This window comes from Xyrauchen texanus, chromosome 14, assembly GCF_025860055.1.
Source record: "Xyrauchen texanus isolate HMW12.3.18 chromosome 14, RBS_HiC_50CHRs, whole genome shotgun sequence".
NCBI classification, from domain to species: Eukaryota; Metazoa; Chordata; class Actinopteri; order Cypriniformes; family Catostomidae; genus Xyrauchen; species Xyrauchen texanus.
The window spans coordinates 21,822,994-21,831,934 of NC_068289.1; the positions used below are offsets into that span (position 1 = coordinate 21,822,994).

At 37.9% G+C, this 8,941-nt stretch overlaps 1 protein-coding gene across 1 annotated transcript in view; it reads left to right on the forward strand.

Annotated features, from left to right (window-relative positions):
• The first annotated feature begins 6,928 nt into the window (after positions 1–6,928).
• Positions 6,929–8,941, forward strand: part of LOC127655022 (uncharacterized) — a 92,420-nt gene continuing 90,407 nt past the window's right edge. Inside the window, exon 1 of the mRNA XM_052142615.1 lies at positions 6,929–6,963. The gene's annotated coding sequence lies outside the window, so the exon portion shown is untranslated. The remainder of the gene's footprint in view (positions 6,964–8,941) is intronic.

Here is an 8,941-nt window from a genome sequence, read left to right on the forward strand (position 1 = left end):
CACAAAACATCTGTCGATCGTCGCCTTTATGTCTGAATCATAAAATGAATTACCCCGCCGCATGAAAACGAATCCCCCGCTGCTCAGCGCCTAAAAACCTGGATCAAAAAACGCCTTATCAATTTCGATGATCTCAAATAATTTTGATTGGAAAAATGCAATACAACACGTGTTAAAGCTACAATTTATAATGCATACTATTTCAATGACAATATTGTGTTTGCCAATCTGAACCTAATGTTTAAAATACGTTTTAGTCGCTGGTAAAAGTAAATAACACTTGTTAATCGCTTATTCGCTTTTTAAAGTGAACGCCTGAATGAGACTGCTCAACCAGTATCGCCTGTTTACGTGAAAATAAACCTATTTGTTAACTAATATCATTCAGTATCCACTGTTTTAGAATCTCATGGTTAAAAATAAAAATAAAAAATGTAACAAACGTTTGTATTAAAGATATTTCGTCAGAATTCGTTTTTAGTAGGCAGTTGCGCGTGAAGAAAGGACGCATTAATTTACAATATTAATATGTTTAGTTAAAAGTTATTTTACAATTGAATAATGCAACATTGGGACGGTTGATAGTTTAATCTGTGGCTGAATCATTTAAAAGGACTGCGGATAGACTATACCAAAACCCCCAGTTGTGAAATATCCAGAGATCAAAGCTTTAAATTGACACTTCGAAATCTTGGCGCGTATTCATCCCCATGAACACAGATCCAATTAACAACCCTAAGGTCTGGTCAAAATACAAATTTAATTAACCCCCAGTCATTTCGTCGCCTTTATGTCTGAATCATAAAATGAATTACCCCGCCGCATGAAAGCGAGACACCCGCTGCTCAGCGCCTTAAAGGCTGGATCAAAAAATGCGTTATCAATTTGGATGCATTCCTGAAATAATTTTGATTGGAAAAAATGCAATACAACACGTGTTAAAGTTACAATTTATAATGCATGCTATTTCAATGAAAACTCATACTATTTGGTTTAAAATACGTTTTAGTCTCTGGTAAAAGTAAATAACACTTGTTAATCATTTATTCGTTATTTTAAAGTGTCCGTCTAAATGAGTTTGCTCTGCCAGTATCGTCTGTTTGCGTAAAATAAACTAATATCATTCAATATCCACTGTTTTAGAATCTCATGGTTAAAAAATAAAAAAATGTAACAAACTTTTGTATTAAAGATATTTCGTCAGAATTATATATAAAATAAACCTGTTTACCAAAATACTGTATTTTCTAGTGAATGTTGTTAAAGTTTTTAGAATTTTAGAGTGCCTTTGTTGTATTTGCCAACTTGATCCGTTTTTTTAAAACAAAATGTCAAAGTTTTCGTTAAATACATTTAAACCTTTAAATAATACTAAAAAACACTTCCTAAGATTAGGAGGACTTAAGCCCCACCCCCGCGGAGGGGCTTGTCAACTGATCTTACGCCATTGTCATTTTGGACGAGATCGTGAAAGGACTTTAAACGGAGTCGTGTAAGATTTCTGTCTTATATAGTTAAAATTATATATTATGTTTTTAGAAAATGTATCCTGTTTGCTAGGTTAATGTTAAACATCGTCTTACATCACTTATCGCTGAATGAGTTCATGAAAGGATTTTAAACGGTAGATTTTGTGCTGCATTTTACAATTTATGCTATTTAAAATGCTCTTTGTTGAAATACAATTTTTAAATACATTTTATGTTTTTGTTCAGCATCTTTAAAGTGACATTGCTAGAGATGTGTTAGACAACGTAATGTTTAAAAACACATTTTCTTCTCTTTGTCAAAAGTTTAAAAAACAAAACAGTTTTTCACCAAGCATTAAACCCCAATAAAGACATCATTTAAACACATTTTAAACGTAATACTACTTTTTTTGTCATCTCAGTTTTCCATTAAAGATTAATAATCTTTCTACTCTTTTAAATACACCGATGGGGGTATCAGAACAGACACGCCATATCACAGCATGTAGCCTACAACTACCGGAGGGAGGGGAGGGGGGCGGAGGGAAAGGTCAAATGTACAGCAATTAAACCATAAATCAGGGCCATAAATCATTTTTTTGTCACAACGTACATAATACATACTACTCTCGTCACATCGACGAGCAAGTAGGGGACCAGAGCATATTACAGTGTCTGACATTGTTTTTGCAAATTCGCACACCTCTTTAACATTATCTTTAGTGATCTCCGACTGGCGAAGCCGGACATCGTTAGTGCCGACATGATAACATTTTTAGAAAATCTACGTTTAGCATTAGCGAGCACTTGTAAATTTTATTTGATGTCAGATGCTCTGGCCCCCCGAAATACAATTAACAATAGTGGCTGGAGTCTCTATTTCCACGTTCCTTACTATAGAATCACCAATAACAAGGGCTCTTTCAACATTATTCTCAGTGGGTGTATCACTGAATGGGGAGAATCGATTGGAAACCCTAACAGGAATGGGAGAGTGGTGTCTCTTTGCTGAGCGAGTATGCCGCCGAGACGTCACCCAAATTCCCTGCTGCAGGGGCTCTATAGCCGGAACCAAAGTGTGTATTTTGCTCTCTGTACTACTCGCATCTGAAACAGTATCTACCGGCTTCTCTTTCTCACTGACTTCCACTAGCATTCGGATGCGAGTATCTAACTCATTAACCTTCTCCGTCAGCCTGACTAATTCCTTACATTTATCACATGTGAATCCCTCACTGCTAATGGAGGAGGCTATTGTAAACATGTGACAGGAAGAAATAACATGAGCGGATGGCATGACTTACCGCAAATTGTTTGTTGTTGGTTGTTCCTGAGCGGTGAGGGTTTGAGATTTATGTGAATCCCTCATGCAATTGTTTGTTGTTGTTGGTTGTTCTTGATAAGTGGTGCTTTGAGATTGATGCAATAATCTGTGTACTGCAGAGGAGAAAAAAATCAGTGCGTGCTGAAAAATGCATGCAGTTTAATCGCGATAAAAATAGAACGCAGATGCATGTGGAATATGCTCGCAGTTGAATCACGATAAGATAATAATACGAGGGAAAACCCGATGCACGCTTAAAAATGGCAGATGTAAAGGATTAAAGGCTGAAAACAGATATAAGCGATGCTAAAAAAACTAGCAGGCTACAAACACAGACTCTAGCTAGGTGCCAGCAGCAACAGGTAAAATACACGCAGATGAAACAGTAGAAAAGAGGAAAAACCTGAAACGCTGTAAAATGACAAAGGATATAACGATGAACGATGAATATAACGATGAATGTTTGAGAATAAGAATAAGCAATACTAAACAGCCTAAGCAGGCTACAAACAAACACTTATGCAGCGTGCCGTCAGCAACAGGAATTCCAGTGACGTCATAGAATCAGAGAATAAGAATTTATATGTGGGCCTTACCTGAAAATTTTGTTTAACCAAATTCATTTTAACCAAAGTGTGCACTTGAGCAATGATGTCTCAACTAAAATGCGCTTTACAATGACTAAAGAACATTATTTAAACTCAAAATTATTATTAGTAGATTATTATTGTGGTCTTTTCTGAAAAGAGTGATGCTCTGCATTTTAAATCTGTAGAAAAACGATGCCGTAGATCTACTTTGTGTTATATATACTGAAGTCTGTAGATTTGTAGTCATGCATGTTATTGAAACTCACTGTTATTAGACTATTATTGTTGTCTTTTTGGAAGAAAAATCCAACCCGATCTCATGTAAAATTTTACATAATTTAGGAGTTGGCTATTTCGTATTGTCTTGCACAATGTTGTTCACATAAACTCAACACATGCATATTCCTTGATGTCTTATGTGGAAGTAAGCTCAAGTTCTGACGTTAAGAACATACTTATTAATATTATACCCTTACCCAAACCCCTTATCTAAACTTTACCAAACAGTAGATTGTGTAAACATGACAGGAAGCTGTTGTGTGTGACATAAGCAAGTAATTGTAGCGTATTAGATGGAAACGATATCCAGTGACTTCATTGGCTCTAGTGAAATTCGTAGGAATTCGTAGTGCAGTTGCACGATATCATACGAATTAGCCAAATTTAGAAAAGTCTTTATGAATCCTGACAATTTCGCCATGAGAGTGTGTTGGAAAAATCACGCTCAATCTGAAGGAAAACTATAGATCTGCTTTGTTCTTATAAAAAATGCTATAAATACTATAAAATGCTATAACGTCTCTTGGTAGATTTCGGTGATTCACTGACTCACTCATAGCACATAAGACGCTCGTTTGTCGCCATCTAGTGACACCTCCAGAAGTGGTCACTAGACTAATCAATTAATGAAACTGGACAAATTTGTGAAACAGAAGCAAGTAACACCAAAATACTCTTTATTTTGCAGCTAATTTGCACAATTGTAAACTTGTATCTCTAAAATAGCTGGAATTGATGCTTTTATCTTATTCTTTAAACACAATATCCCCAGAAAGATTTTTCATGGACCAGTGATTGTCTCGACTTTTTCACCCTGAAATTTGCTGTGGCATTTGTTGTTTTTTGTGATTGTTTGTTGTCATTATACATTACATTATACAGTGACTAGTGTTTTTTTGCATTGCCGAATTTCAAACATTACAAGTAAACACGCTAATAAGACAGACAGAAAACATGGATATGTTCTTGAAAAGGTAAACTATCAACAATGTTTACAGTATGTGGGATAGTGCTGTGCCGTGGTGTTTTTTATTAGTAAAAAGTGTGCAGTGGCAGAAGAAAGGTTGGGAAACACTGCGTTATTGGTCCGCTGGGTTCGGGTCAGTTTTTCATGTAGAACCTTGGGTTCTGGTTCTAAATTTATGAAAAAATATACATGCCTTTCGAATGTGTTTTGCCCATGTGCTCTCACTAAAAGATACGAGCGAACGGATGAGTTAGGGGCTGTTCACACCAAACGTGTTTTCGTGCATGTGCTTTGTTTTTTCATTGTTTTTCTATGTAAACACGTGCTGGACGAACATCCTTGACTTCTGCACCACATCTCGTTGTTTCATCAGTGTCTCACAGAACCGGCACATTTTTAGACACTGTGTTAAGTTAAAAAGAACTTCAGGTTTCAAGAACGCATGTTGAGACACCTCCGTTCTGTTTCATTTGTTGCGCTGCGTCTAGGATGTTTTAGTAGAGATGCACCGATCGACCGGCCAGGGACAGGAATTAGCCGATTTTCCACATGCTCGGCCCGGACCAGTGATCGACCGGTCAGTCTCACGTCTTACCGATTCCAAGCCGGTCCGTTTTGTTGCCAGCAGCGCAGGCAATAACGTCACAGCCGCATGTAAACATGTCATTGGCGTGGAAGATCTTCACTGTGTAAGTGAAGAATACATAAAGTTCGAAATGTGTAATAATTGTAAGTAGTGTTGTGAAAAGTACCGACTTCGGTACCAAGTCGGTACTGAAATTTAAAAAATGTGACGCTTTGAGCGGAATCGTAAACACCTCTGATTGGCCATTGTGTTCACGCGCTCATCGGATATGTCTGTGATTGGCTACAATGATCAACGCACGGGAGCGTTTGAGAGAACACGGAAGTGTTTGTCAGCAGACCGGTCCTGCTTTCAAACGCTCCCGTGTGTATCTGTGCAAGCGCTCGGTGAAGAGCGTCATTGATGTATATTTAAAAACATGTTTTTGAAGCGCTGATCATTGTAGCCAATCACAGACATATCCGATTGTGAACACAATGGCCAATCAGAGGTGTTTACGATTCCGCTCAACAGCGCTCAAAGCGTCACATTTTTTACCGACTTGGTACCGAAGTCGGTACTTTAGACAACACTAATTGTAAGGCCAAAGTAAACCGCGGGGGAACCACCACAATAACTTTCGGATCAACAAACCTAATTAGACATTTATAACACCATCACCCAGCTGAAAATGCCCATTTTAAAAAAGAAGCTAAAAAGGGAAAGCGGCTAAAGCTAGCCAGAGCTCAGAGCCAGCCACAAGTCAGCAGCCTCTCCTATCATTCCTTGGTATGAGCAACGGAAAAATACCAAAGCAATTACGAGGAAAAGTATGGAATTCATGGCCATGGATGACCAGCTGTTCTCCATAGTTGAAGACAGAGGCTTCAGAAATCTGATAAATTTCCTCGAGTAGGAGGTACTTTCCGACATCGCGTTGCCCGAGTTGTTTAATCTTGTGTCATGTAACACACGCAGCCTGTTATCTGTCAACATTTGGGTACACAATTCCGGGAGAGGGGAAGGGGGATGCTGGATGCCTGAGGCAGGCTAAATACATACAAATTGTGCTGTTGTGATTTAACGTAATTTTTCCCAACGTGTCCGATATTAAAATCAGTGCGACACACATTGGAAAAGGCGTGGGCATTGTCGATATAGCTTCGGGATATGAAATTCAATTCTTCCATCCAGCTGTTGTTAAATGTACATGTACCTGTATATTTAGTTTTTTTCGCCGGAGCACCAGCTGATTCTTCTCCTCCCATCTACCAGTGATGCTTGATTTAACATCCCTCGTCTACTACCTGCGCAGATATCAACAGCGCAAATGGGTTTTGGTTGCCAGATTTAGGTCATACATGATTTGTAACGTGTATGATGTGTCGATTGTGTGAGTAGGATGCGTTTCATTCAAGATCTGGCAACTGGACAACTTGGAATAATATATTAATGTGATTATTCATAAAACGTTGTTTGGGCCATACAAATTACGGGAGTTTTTGGGAGAGAAATAACAAAACGGGAGACTCCCGGGAAAAACGGGAGTGTTGACAGGTATGCAAGCCGTTCCCGAAGCAGTGCTCAGTTTTACAACTGATATTTGGACATCTAACGTAAGTTGAGCGTATTGGACACTTCAGTTTTTCAGATCTTTGGAATTGTTTTGTTAGACGAGTAAAAAAGGTCCATTTATAAAAATAGTGGAAAATGACATCTGTTTGTGGCAGCGGGGGCGTGGTCAAGCGCCCGTCCGGGAGAGAGAAGCGGTAAGGGCGCTCACACCTGGGCCAAATTATGACTAACACCTGTCTCTAATTGCAGTAGAGTGAGGAGAGCGGTGAAAAAGCCAGCGGCCGCAGAGCAGAGGGAGCCGACCAGAGCAAGCCAACCCAGTGCGCTTGTGTTATTGTGTGTTGGTTTTTCTATAATTGTTTGTGAGACAGACAACCATTAAAAACCTTACCTTTTTCCCTGGAACCTTCGTTTCCTGTCCTCCTTCCCGTGAGGGTTCTACACTGTTATATAACGCAACTTATTTGCAGTTAATTGTTATTTCTACCTCTTTCTAGTCACAGAGCACTTTATTTTGAGAGTTGTTTAAGTGAGAGAAGATCCTGTAACTTAGTGCAGTTTGGGGGAAATTGTAATGTTTAATAATTTATTTTATTATGAAAATAAAATTTAGCATTGAAGAAAGGTAGATTTTGTTTGTATATGTGGTCAATAATAGTTCTTAGAAAGAAAATTGGAATCGGAAAAAATCGGTATCGGCAGGTCACACTTGCAAAAAAATCGGAAATCGAAATCGGCCAAGAAAATTGCAATCGGTGCATCTCTAGTTTTTAGTGCAGGTGTCACAAAGATTTATTATTCTGAACAAGTTCAGGTTGCAAAGAGGGGACTTTTACAATGTTTAACATAATTTCAGATTGATCTGCACCAAGCAAAGATTCAGAGCTAAATAATCATCAATGTTTCTTACAATGCTTTCATAAAATACTGCCTTTAGCAACATGTTGAACAATACACTGCAGGGTCAGAATATATACTCCTGGTGAAAGTAAAGTAAGTAAAACAGGAATATATTACTAATGTATTCAAAAAATCCTCAAAGTAATAATAATACTTTATCATATTATCATGTCAAACTGGACAACAATACATAATTGTTGGGTTATAATATTAATAAATAACAACTGAATTCCAAAATGTTATTGAGTGAAGTAGTAGGTTTTGCCAGTTGTGTTTTGTCAAAATATATAGGTAAATATCACTTTTTTATCACTGTATTGTGGAAAAACTGGAAAACGTTCTTTAATTAACTTTAACTAGATTTGTATTTAATTAAACATTTTAAATGTACTTGGCTACAATGGCTGATAGACTGAATTAAAAATTATGATTTAAAATAAATTGTATAATGGGGCCCCAGGTTGCTCGGTTGCTTGGGGCGTAAGAAATTGTAAACCCGCCCCTGTGCGTGGTACCTTACATGTATCTCAGAAATTTCAAGGTGAAATGTCCACAGTGTGGAGCTAAAAGCAAGCAAAATTTTCTCCCAAACAGATGAGGTTTTTAAGGTTAAAGGGGCATTCAGTAGTTTTCTAGCTAGCATTAGCATTGCCCTTCTTTGTATACTTTAAGTACTGATGTGACAGTGGTGTTAGATGCTGTACTGCCATCTATGGGTGTGGATCAGCATGATTGTCTCTGCTGCCTCCGTCAGCCCTGGAATAGCATTTGCATTGGGAAAATGTCTGAGTTTGAGGTCATTTCTAAAGTTATTTAATACTACTATAATTGCTTTTTCAGATGCTTTACTGAAAATTGTATTTGATGAACATGTTTTATTTCCAAGCAATCAAAGTCTTGGTTTACACAAAATCCACAACAATCGAATGAATGAAGGCCTAGATGCCTTACCAATGTTGCCTTTGCCAGTCTTTTTGTCTTCTTGGTTGAAGCAAGTTGCTTCAGACATTTTTTTTGTTGCTTCTTCGGCAGTACAGCTAATGGATCTCCTGTTGTCTCCGCTGCTAAAGCATGATAAATAATTATGCTCCATTGTGCTCTGTCACCATGACAAATTCCTTGTGTGTGTAAGCATACTTACAATAAAGCTCATTCTGATTATTTTCGCTCTTCGCGTCACCAAACAACACTGCTTAAAGCATAGCCAAGAGTATCTACACAGGTGGCAGCCAATGAGTGCGAGGATTCTCTTCTTCAACGTTTAGTGAAACA